We start from the raw sequence: 12725 nt of genomic DNA, 5'->3' as shown, positions 1-12725 counted from the left end.
GTTTTACACTCCCATACAGTGTACAAAATCCCTCCCCTCTGCCTGATTACAGTAGCATATGCAGATGAAAGTGTATACAGGAACTAAACTAATTATCTAGCCATCTGGACAGAACAATGTGAGTTCATTAACATTTAACAATGGGACAGACACAATCCACATTCTATTTCAATACACAAAAAATAGGGAAGCCTGTCAATGACAGTCTGTGTGTCTCTCTCACACAGAATACACATTATCTAGGAGGCAGACTTCATGGCAATGGTCTATAACAGTCTAAGTCTCCCAGTGTAAATCGGGAAGCACGTAGGACCATCATGGCCAACTGGATTAACCCCATCCCCCCAAACCTTTCACAGGTTCAACAATCTTTGATATCCTTATGCCAATTGGAGGGACTCGATGTTATGCTGTCTAGTCTTCGCTCTACCCCCAGATTTTTTATCAGATGGAGATAATTTTTGGAGCACACATTTTCAGGAGAGACCCTGGCGGACATGATATGTCCTTTCAGATTTACTGAATGGTATCTTGCTAGAGATACAGCCAATTCCCTTGGAAACTTGAAGGTTGCTCCCCCAATCAGCTCAGACTGAACTCTGCTATGTCTATTTTTTTTCTCTTCTTGTCTTCTCCTTGCCTATTCTATCCCTTCTTCGGTTTTTCCCAGATTTTTCTATTTTAATTTATGTTTTCCCTATTGTTGGACTACTATACATTACCTCGGGGCGCTCCCCCCTGGTATTTGTTTGCACTAATATTGTTGTTCTGCATTTGTCTATTTTGGTCTGGATTTTGTATGTTAAAAAAAATTTAAATAAAAAATTTTGCGGGAAAATAAATCCTCATATTTCTATATGAAGATATTGCTGACAGATATTACTGTCCCATCTGAAGCAATTCAAACCATTAAGTATCTGTTTTTCACTTCCAGTGATGGTGACTACCGTCACAGAGACCTGTCCAACTGAGCATCCACTGGGTTACTGGGTCTTGAGGATGGACCACTAGCCAGAGCTTGCTCAATATGCAGCCAAGCTACTGGCCTGTCATCTTCCACCGTGCTTTCCGAAAAGACATTCAGTGTTGCTGGAGGTTTTGTGATGGACAAAAGAGTGCGTCTGTCCACAGACTCCGTTGACCAGCTGACTTTTATCAAAATTAATCAGTCCTGGATCAACAGCAGCTATCAAGCCCCTGATGCTGATGTAACTGATTGAATTTGCTAGGGGTCTGCCATCCCTTGAAGACTGCAAATGCTGCCTATTTCTATACCTCAATCTTGATTATGCTAGCTTCCAACAATGTTTTAGGTTTAGGGAACCACCAACACCCAAGGCCTAATTTTTCTGCACTTGTAGAATAGATGCATGCAATTTCAATTTTGTATCAAATTTTTTTGCAGCAGGGCCCGTTCCTGTGCCCAGCAAGAGTAGCTGCGAGGGGTTGCGGTGTTCAGGCTAAATTTTTCTGCACCTGTATGACAAGTGCGTGCAATTTAAAATCTAATTTTTAACAACAGGGCACCTGTATGACAAGTACATGCGATTTGAATTTTGTATGAAATTTCTAACAGCAGGGCCTGTTTCTGCGCCCAGCAAGAGTAAGCGCGAGGGGTTGCAGTGTTCAGGCACCACCAACAACCAAGGCCCAATTTTTCTGCACCTGTATGACAAGTGCATGCAATTTGAATTTTGTATGTAATTTTTTACAGCAGGGATCGTTCCTGCGATCTGTGCGTTTTTTTATAATTTTGGTGTACCAGATCTAAATCCATACTAGACCGGAAGGGACTGGGGGGGACCCTACGCCATTTTTTTATTTTTTTTATCTGTATTGTTGGGAGCTGACAATACATTACAGCCGCAAGCAAGTTTAAATTACATTTTTTCCTTTAGTAATGCTGCAGCAGGCTACATACATCGTACAAATGCACCATTTTACAGGCACATTAAGGGGACCCCCCAAAGCACGATATTAAAAAGGAATTTTTCATTTTTATTTTTTCACTTTAAGCATTAAAATCACTGCTCCTTTAAAAATGATTGTTTTCAAAAAGTTTTTTTGCATTGGTACATTTACCCCAGGGCAGTACCCAGACCCCCATACACTTTTTTTGGGCAAAAAGCTTTTAAGCCTTTAAAATGAGGACTTTTGATTTGATAGTGGAGTTCGAATGTACTAATGAACTTTCCCCCCGTTCGCAGTGTTCTGGTGCAAACCAAACAGGGGGGTGTTCGGCCCATCCCTATTCATAATTACAATATTATTTATAGCTGTTAATGGAGATTACACATACACTCCTTATAAGGAAACATGGGTAATGAGGTAAATGTGCAATTTAACTGCTTCAAGACCGCCCGCCGCACATTTACTGCGGCAGGCAGCCTCTCCTGCGCGAACCGACATAGCCCTACGCCGGTCGCACGCCTAGTGCTGGGGAGCGAGTGCGCCGGGCACCCGCCATCGTTCCCTGCTGAGAGAGAAGAACGGTTAAAGGTTGTAAACACAGCCAGCCGTTCTTCTTTCTGAAATGATCACAGAGCGCCTGTAATTCTCCTATTTAGGATCTCAGGTTTCTATGATTTTTTCACAAGCCCATTCCCCCATACAGTTAGTAAACACTCCCCTAGGCTCACGCTTAACCCTTTAACCACCCCTAGGTTAACCCCTTCCCTGCCAGTGTCATTATTACAGTAACAGTGTATATTTGTAGCACTGATTACTGTAGTAATGTTACTGGTCCCCCCAAAAGTGTCAAAAATATCAGTTAGGGGTCCAATCTGTCCACTGCATTAATGCAGTCCTGCTAAAAATCGCAGATCGCTGCCATTACTAGTAAATAAAAAAAAATACATAAATCTTCCTCCTTGTTTGTAGACGCGATAACTTTTGTGCAAACCAATCAAAATACACTTATTGCGATTTTTTTTTTTTTTTACCAAAAATATGTAGCAGAATACAAATTGGCCTCAAAGCATGAACCTATTTTATTTTAAATTTTTATATTTTTTTGGGGACTGTTATATAGCACAATGTAACTTTTTTTTTTTTTCAGAAATCTTGCTCTTTTTCTGTTTAAAAATAAAAATCGCACAGATGATCAAATGCCACCAAAAGAAAGCTCTGTTTGTGGGAAAAAAGGACATCAATTTTATTTTGGTACAGCATCGCACGATGACGCAATTTTTGTTAAAGTAAAGCAGGGCCTTTATCGCAAACATTGCCTGGTCATTAAGGGGGCCAATCCTTCAGGTCTAGAAGTGGTTAATAGGGCTAATGGCCTTCAAAAACTGGTCAGTACTGGCAGTTAGCTCTCTATGCAGGCCTTCTACCTGTTCAGCTTCGCATGCGTTCCCTCTTATTAAAATATATTTAAATGCAGGCAGTGTAAGTACCTGCATTTGGCTTGGTATCAGACTCTTTCTGTTTAGAGATCAGACTGGGATGGATAAAATCACCAAGAGCCAATCAATTGTGCTGCGGCACAAGGAAGATACTGATAAGATGAAAGAGAAAAATGAAAGAGGCGAGTTCATCTGCCTTTTGTTGTCTATTCACAGTCCAGTCACAGACTGGGGTAGGGATGGGATCTGTATTACTGAACTTTACCAGAAATATCAAGTCTCTTGTTAATCCAGACAGGGCTGTGTGGTATGGAAAAGCTGTGAAAATATCAGAACTAGATGGATTGAAATACACATCCTTTAGCAGGTAAAAGAGCTTTAATATACTGTATGTTTTTCGTCTATGTATCTAGTTGTTTGGAGTGGTTTTGAATATAGCTTTAACTTTTTTTTTATTATTTACTTCCAGTTTTTATTGTCTTTTGTGGTTAATACTAAACATCTTACCATGCATGCATTACTCTGAGTTCCACTGCACAAGACTGCAACTGGATTAATTTGGCAGGGGGGGAATTAGGAGAGGGCTACTTGGGCCAAATTTAAGTGCTTACTTGTACAGCTAAATTCCCCCAAAATCTCTCTGGTTCTAGCAAGTTAGCTGCACGGGAGGTTTTCAGCATATTACACAATGCTACAGTTTAGTCTCATCTTATATATGTATTAATAATTTATTTCTTACCTAGCCTTGAATGCTAGTGCCCATCAATAGCTCATACATGAGCTTCTTGAGCTGTTTTCCCCTGCCAGCTTAATCTCTTGAGACTAATCTCTCAACAGTATGCAGCAATCTCCTGCAATAGAACAAACTGGATTTGTTTTTCTAACTGTGGGGGGGTTAGTATTTCCTAGGTTAAAAAATTGTTTGTGTAGCCCTAGGATAAGTGTGGCTTAAAAATTTACGATTGCATACCAATATGTGAAAAGATAGAGAATGACAAAAATATGAACCCTTGGTTAAAAAATTAGTGTACACATTGCAAAACTGGGGCAGTTTTCTAATATTAAAAAAAGCTTAATTTTACCTATGCATAATTTTATTCTAGACTATATCCATCTATATTTGAAAAAAATTCTAGTAACACATCGAGAATTCTATCACCAATAAAAGTCTTTAACTATTCTCTTTCCTAGGGATATTGAGAATAAAATAATTCCACATGTACAAAATATTACATTTATAGAAGTTCTAAATATGTATGTTACACAATAACATGGTATTCTTTCCTGCCTTTGTGGATGCTGTGGAGAATAAAAGTGAGCACCATTGCACCTCTAAATTCTTTAAACTATTGGGGATCCAGGCTACACAAGCATCCTAAACCTGACAAGAGAGAATGCAAGTAAGTAGAACTGTAGCAGAACCCACTCTCTGTTGTATTTATGGCTGTGCAACAATGCAATGCTTCTCTTTAAAGCTTAACAGGCCTAAAGCTCAGGTGCTATTGGCAAAGAGTTATTTGAACTCTGAATGATCTATATGTTATTGCCCTGACCCCACCTTGTTTTTCCTAGAATATGTTGATCCCAGCTTTAGATTCTAATCAAATCCTAGCAGTTTTGAGATCCCTTTTTATTCCATAAAAGTTGATTGCCTCACGGAGAGTGTCCACTATCCCTGATGGCTGGAAATCTGAAATAAACAAGTATGTCTTGTTTGCATACTTGTGCGCAGGGGGTGTGTTGGGTGTGCCTGGGCACACCCTAATCACCCCCTGCGGCGCAGATTCCCCCTGCTGATATTTCACCAAAGCCCCCCCCCCAACATGGCTCCTAAAAAAAAATTGTAAAAAATAAAATACAAATAAAAAAACGGACACTGTCCACTGCACTGCTAATACAAAACTCTGCCCTACTAACACTATACATGTTTAGTACATGTGGGGTGCACACCCTAATGCAATAAGCTGCGCACACCTATGCTTGTTTGAGAAACGTGTACCTTCTCCATAATGCCATATGCAAATTTGATACTATTTGCTCCAATTGGATAGATGTGATGTGCCCCTTTTTTACTTTTGTTACCTTTACTGCCCCTTAATGGGATAACTGTTCACCTGTCCTACATTACATTGAAATTGTATTAAACCTATTGACGATCCTTGTGTTCTGTGGTGTACTATGGCCTTAAGTGCCTTTTCTGTTTATCTACAATCTTACTATTCTGTGTGACAGGTTATTTTTATGTTTCTGTAAACTTGAAAAACCTCTTAAATTGGAAAATACAATCTTAAAAAAAAGAATGGGGAATATGAAAAATGTAATGAAATACATTTTGCGCTGTCCTCAATCTTGAGTGCAGCTGTCTAACACTTGTGGTGACACTGTCGACTATAATTGACTTTTATATGATGGGAGCACACTAAGCGCAGATCTACCAATTTTTCAATATCAAAAATGTGCCTGAAACTAGCAATTATTACCAGAATTCTAAGTCCAATCACTAATCATGTGCATGTATGCAGCAAGTGATCGAAAAAGGATGGAGGAGCTCAGTAGCATTGTGAAGCATAAAGGATGAAAAAAATGTAAAAAACATATGGAAACCTTAATCATGTAAATGTTTTTATAATATACCATGCATAGTGAAAAAGAAATGTCATACAGTTGGGGATTACGATAGATCTTTCTTTAAAAGACCCATTACACTTTACATGACAGTGAAAGTGTATTTGTTACAGGCCTTAAGTAACTAACTTTAAGCAAGAAGCCTGTAATTACTGTTTGCATAAATTACAGTGCCTATAAAAAATGCACCCCACTGGAGCTTTTTATATGTTGTTGTCATTGATCAAGCAATCATTGTGCATATGCATATACATTTTTCCTGATCAAAAGAAATACTCTCTTTCAAGACAAAGTGAAAAATAATTTCTGCAAAGTGATTTAAATTAATTACACTATTTAGTGGCTGGCCCCTTGATTTGATGGCAATTATAGCACTAAGTCTATGAACAGGTCTCTTTGCACATCTGAACACTGAAACATTACCCGATTTCTATGCAAAACTGCTCAAGTTCTGTCAGGCTACAGTGGGATCAAGGTGGACCAATCCACAAATTCTCTGTTGGATTGTCACCTGAACTCTGACTTGGTCATGATAGGATTATAGCAATGATATTTTAAGCCATTCTTCTGTAGTTTCATTTTTATTCTTAGTGTCAGTGTTTTCACCCAAGTTTCTTATATTTAGTATCAAGTTTTACTCCAAGATTAGGCCATCTACCAAATGCTAGTTACTGTTACTATGGAGGGAGGGCACCAAGAAACCAATGAAGGAGTTACAGGCCTCAGTGGCTGAAATTGAAGAGGTTCAACTGCTGCTGGAATGCTAAGCCAGGCCCAGCTTTATGTGAGATTGGCAAAAAATGACAACTCACATCTCACCGAAAATGTGCCAGGGTGCAGGTGGAGGATAGTGAAGTTACTTGGAAGAATATTCCATGATCTGATGGCACCAAAATTGAACTTTTACTTATCAAATGGACTTTATGTTTGGAATAAGCCAAACACGGTGGTTTGTTATAAAGAGATCATGCCTACTTTTGGTTTCATGTTTATACTATGAGGATGCTACAAAATGCTGGGGATTCTGAACAGAGTTACAGCTGTGCCATACACTTTATTTTTTTCTAATTGCTTGAATTACTCCATCACCCGACTTGTGCTTTTCAACCAACTTTTCATATATTTGTTTGGATTTTTTTTTTCTCTCCATTGTGTAGATTATACCACTGTACTGACTTACCGGAAGTTGGATCATTAGATACACATGTATTTATCCTAAAATCACCGAAAACCCTACGACTACATTAACTGCTTCCCATCTGGGTTATTGTAAAATTACTTTGGGATGGGAATCCTATTGTTCTGGGAGGACGTCATATGACGTCCTTCCAGAACAAGCTTCGGGCAGCTGCGCTGACAAGATCGGTCACCTGCTTTGTCAGCCGGACACAGTGGATGACTGATCAGTGCACTGGCTCACTGCCGGTAACATGTGATCACTGTAACCAATCACAACAGATCACATGACAGTTGTAAACAATAAATGGCTACTTTCATGCCTTTAATTGTATACAATTGTGTTGCTAGCTGTGATTGGTCACAATGATCACATAGTACAGACAGTGCCAATCACAGCCCATTTGTACCATATAATTAGCTGTGGCCAATCAAAGCTAATTACAACAAGTCTACACACTCATTCAGTAAAAATACATGCTTATAGCAGTGAAATTCACTGCTATAAGCAAATGTAGCATGTAAAAAAAAAAAAAAAAAAATCCTGATCAACTCCCTAGAGTGGTACATGTTACTCTGGTAACACTGTATTGCTCTTATCACAGTATGTAAAAAAATGTGGCCTTTTCTTTTCAAAAATGTAAAAAAAGATTACATTTTTTTTCTTTACATACTGCCTACAGTCAGTGACTCTGGTCACTGTCACACCAGTTACAGTATATGACAATACTGTACTGGTGTCGGTATGTAAAAAAAAAAAATAAATTACAACTTCAAAAAACATGCCATGCGTCTTACTAAATATCTCAGACTTCTTTCCAAAAAAAGTAGTTTGGGGGATATTTATACTGTCCTGGTGTTTTGGGGTCTCAAGACATCAGGGTCCATTTTCAGATATATATACCATAGTTTGTGAACTCTCTAACTTTCCAAAATAAGAGACTTAATAATATACACTGATTTTGGTTATTTTCACCAAAGAAATGTAGTGGAATTTTGGTCTAAATTTAAGAAGAAAGATTATTTATTTGCAAAATTTTATAACATAAAGGAAGAAAAACTTTTTTTTTTTTTTAAACTTGCTTCAGATCCAGAAGATTCAAAATATGGATGGAAAAATAAAATAAATTAATAATTTTAAAAAATGTTCCCCCGTGTTCGCACGGTCCCATGCACATGCAAGGAGCGATCGTCCCACGCGTACATCAGATTATCTGCAGTAATTCTAGCACTAGACCTCCTCTGTAAATCTAAAGTGGTAACCTGGAAAGGCTTTTAAAGCATTGCCTATGGATAGTAAAATTTACACTTTTTGTCGCTGTTGCATGGGTGTCTTTTACATTTTACAAAAAATTGGGTTACTGTACTTATTGTGTTTTTTGCATTAAAATAAAAAAAAAAAAATTGCATTGCAACGCTGCTACAATACTGTATGACATAAAAAATTGAAAAACCTACCAATTTATCCTCTAGGGCCTCTACTTTAAAAAAAAAAATATATAAGGCTTGGGGGGGTTCAAGTAATTTTCTAGCAATAAATGCTGATTGTTACATGAGAAAATGTAACAGAAAAGGCCTCATCTGGAAAAGGATATGACATGCCCAGCTGGTGAACCCTGCCTTTGCTAAGCTGCAGCAGCTGCAGCAGCTGCAGCATCTGCACATGCAAGTAGGCTATAAAAGAATATCTGTGCAAAATTTGTACAAAGGACAGTCTCAAGAGAGCCTATTTTTTTTTTATTTCCCTACACCATTGGCTTTTCATACTGGACACATGCACAATATTATCACTGTTTGAGAAGGCAACAAGCAGAATGAGCTGTGTCAATGCAAGTATCAGTGACACGATTCTTGGGGTGTTCCTGCTAAGCAGACACTGCATGGCATTCTAGACAGGGACACAGAAGCAGGAGCAAGAGGGCTTTCTGGTGGTTATCTAGGTGGCTTTCAGGCCATCCTCAGTGACCCCAAGGACCTGGGTTTCTCTGTCTCCAGTAACTTTTGGCTTATTCATGCTCCAGAGCCTGTCAAAGGACCACAAAACTTGTGGCACAAACAAAATAAAAAAAATCATAATGGAGAAAAAAGTCTCCATCCCTAAAGATTATGATATCTTGAGCAGAATATGAAATTGACCCAAAAAAAAAAAAAAGATTATAATTGAAACATTAGGTGAAACGGGCAAAGATCATCTAAATCATAGCACACTGTTAGTTACCTCAGAAGCAGATGAAATGGATTGCTTGGAATGAATGAATAGGACCATAAAATGGCTGCACACTAAACCCTCAAAATGGCTACAGATGGGCGGAGCTGGATCAAGCACAGTGTAATATCTTTTTCAAGATGGAGCAGATCTAAGAAGGAGTCCCTCTTTTATATAGAGACCCTCAATGATGATGGTGATGATGAATGGTGGTGAATGGTCCAGATGAGTGGTGAAGATTTATGTGATACCTTCTGTCTCTTCCTGTGCTCCCTTATATATCTTCCCAAAAATAAATTAATTTAGGGACCATCCCAAAGGGTGTAATTTTGTTATATTTACTCCTTATTGGAGGGCTATATTATTGATTAACTATTGGTTTACATAAGCAATAATAGAACTTGACCACTAGATGGCACCCTAAGACTAGAGATTCTTATATTATGTTTTTGGGAATAAAAAGGATTTATTTGATTCAATCTTTATATTATAAACCAATTATATCCTTAGATTGCTTTAAATGTTATTTCATTTAGAGGATATACAAATCTATTCCTCCTAAATATTTTGTATGAATGAATCCTTCTTAGGTAATATGATATCCTGTGTGTGTGTGTGTGTGTGTATAAGAAAGAAAAGAAATGAAAGAAGCTTTTACCCACATAACACTAGTTAGTGTTTGCTGTGTAAAAGGCCTTTTAAATATAAGATAGTTTCAGTTTAAAGTGATATTAAAGTCTTATTTTTTTTCATTTAAAAATAACAAACGTATTATATATACTCGCTATGTGCAGTGGTTTTTAGAGGAGCCCATACTTTCCTCTTCTTGGGTCCCTTGCCGGCGCTCCTGGCCCCTCCCTCCTGCCCCCACAGCAAGCAGCTTGTTATGGGGGTTGCCGAGCCACTGATCTGTGTGTCCATTTAAACACAGAGCCGCAGCTTGGCCCCACCGTCTCTCTCTCTCTCCTCATTGACTTACTGACTTTGACAGTAGTGGGAGCCAATAGCACCGGCTGCTGTCTCAGCCAATGAGAAGGGAGAGTCCCCGGACTTCATGACTCTTGTGCAATATTGCTGGATTGAGATGGCGCTCAGGTAAGTATTAGAGGGGCTGAAGGGGGCTGCTGCACACAGAAGGTTTTTATCTTAATGCCTTTAGAACCCCTTTAAGAAGATCTTTAATGATAATTGTCTTTATTGTCCACTTGCTTGAGAATTTACTTTGTTTACCATGAATCTCAAACAAACTCTACGATCACAGCCAATTCTGAAGGTCAATTTGATTGCATACTTGTACACCTTTGATAATGGGTTACTTCATGCAATTAATTGAGAATATATATTATCTGCTTTAGAATTCATATGTTATAATTTGAATCATAGGAACCATCTGTTTGAAGGCATGGCAGTTTAGGCCCAAGTCTAAATTTAGTCTTACAGTCCTAAACTGTGCATTCTGGCAGCTGCAAAATATGTGGATTTGAGGCTGCAGCATTGAATGAATGTCAGTTGCAACCAGCAGCTACCTAGTATGTCTCAGTCAGCCCACTTGCCTACTGGGCACTTTTACCCTCTTTCTGCCCAGGCCAATTTGCAGCTTTCAGCGCTGTTGCAATTTGAATGACAATTGCGAGGTCATGCAATGCTGTACCCAAACAAAATTTTTATCATTTTTTTGAGACAGATAGAGCTTTATTTTGGTGGTATTTAATTAGCACTGGGGTTTATATTTTTTGTTAAAAAAAAAGACCGAAAATGTTGAAAAAAAAGTTTCTCTTAGTTTCTGTTATAAATTATTTAAGTAAGTAATTTTTCTACTTATGTGTGCTGATGAGGCTGCTCTGATGGGCAATAATGAGGTGGCAGTGATGGGCACTGATGAGGTGGCACTGATAGGCAGCACCGATAGGCGGCACTGATAGGCAGAACTTATGAGCACTGATAGGTGGCACTGATGACAACATGATTGTTGGCACTGATGACAACATGATTGTTGGCACTGATGGGCACTAATAGGCAGCCCTAATGAGCAGACACTGATGGGCACTGGAAGGCAGAACTGACAGGCATCACTGAGGGGCACTGAAGAGGCTGAACTGATCATCAGTGCACTAATGATCAGTGCCCTGATTACCTGTGCAGATCTCCCCTGATCAGCTCTTCTCTCTTCACATGCTGTCAGAGTGAGGAGAGGAATGCCGATAACAGGCATTTCCTTGTTTACATGTGATCAGCTGTGATCGGGATCGGGATCGGCGATACGCTGTGTCCCAGGTACAGAGTGCACCACCGATCGCGCGGTGAGGGTGGAAGCAAGTCATGTGATGTCCTCCCAGAAGAGAGTGATACCACCCACCCATCATCTGACAATATGCCAGGCAGGAAAGAGTTGTTTTAACATTTTAATTTAACTTAAAACTGGTTAATTTCATCTTTATTTACTGGGCTCTGTGGTGGGGGAAGTTGCAGCTTGTGTGGGGGTTCCTCCTGCCTCTGAACTGCTCAGTCAAAAACAAAATGTTGCAATAAAAAACTATTGTGATGGTCAATATTATTACTACTACAACTTTTTTTTTTTTTTTAACGTGGTTCTAAAGGCAGAAGATTTTTAATGTTAATGCATTCTATGCAATAACCTGAAAAAATCTACTGTGTGCAGCAGCCCCCCTAATACTTACCTGAGCCCTATCACAATCCAGCGATGTTGCACAGGACTCTACCTCCTCATTGGCTGCTTTCTGTGGGGGCACTCACCAGGAAGGAGGGGCCAGGAGCGCTGAACCCAAGAAGAGGGTCTGCTCTGCGCAAAAACACTACACAGAGCAGGTTAAGTGGGGTACACACTATAAGAAAATCGGGCGAACGTTTCACAGCAAATTGGAACCCATAAAAGAATTTTCTTGCGAAAATTCATATTAAAATTCCCGTACGACAAAGGCTTTTTTTGTTGTTTATTGTTTCTGATCATGCGCACTTTCTTTTCTAATTTTTCTTGTACAAAAATCGTACGAAAACGGTACACATTAAACGAAAACCGTTAGTGTTTTCGTGTACGAGAATAATATTGGAGTTTGTCCCTTTGAGAATTTTCGTATGAAAATTCTGAATCATCTGTAGAAAGTTGTATACACTCTATACGAAAATTGTACGAAAATTCTTTGGACGAAAATGCCCGATTTTCCTATAGTGTGTATGAGCCTTAAGTATAACATGTTTGACTTTTTTAAACAAAAAAAAAAAAAAAACAAGACTTTAATGTCATTTTAACTTACTACCAGACCAGCTCTTTTCAGCACTTACTTTGGCAGTAGCGGGGGGTGAAAGGACTTCGAATTTTACACTGCAATCCTGAGATCTGGCATACCTAAAAG

The sequence above is a fragment of the Pelophylax lessonae genome (assembly GCF_965119305.1).
Source record: "Pelophylax lessonae genome assembly, chromosome: 9".
NCBI classification, from domain to species: Eukaryota; Metazoa; Chordata; class Amphibia; order Anura; family Ranidae; genus Pelophylax; species Pelophylax lessonae.
Note: the sequence above shows the minus strand (reverse complement) of the source record.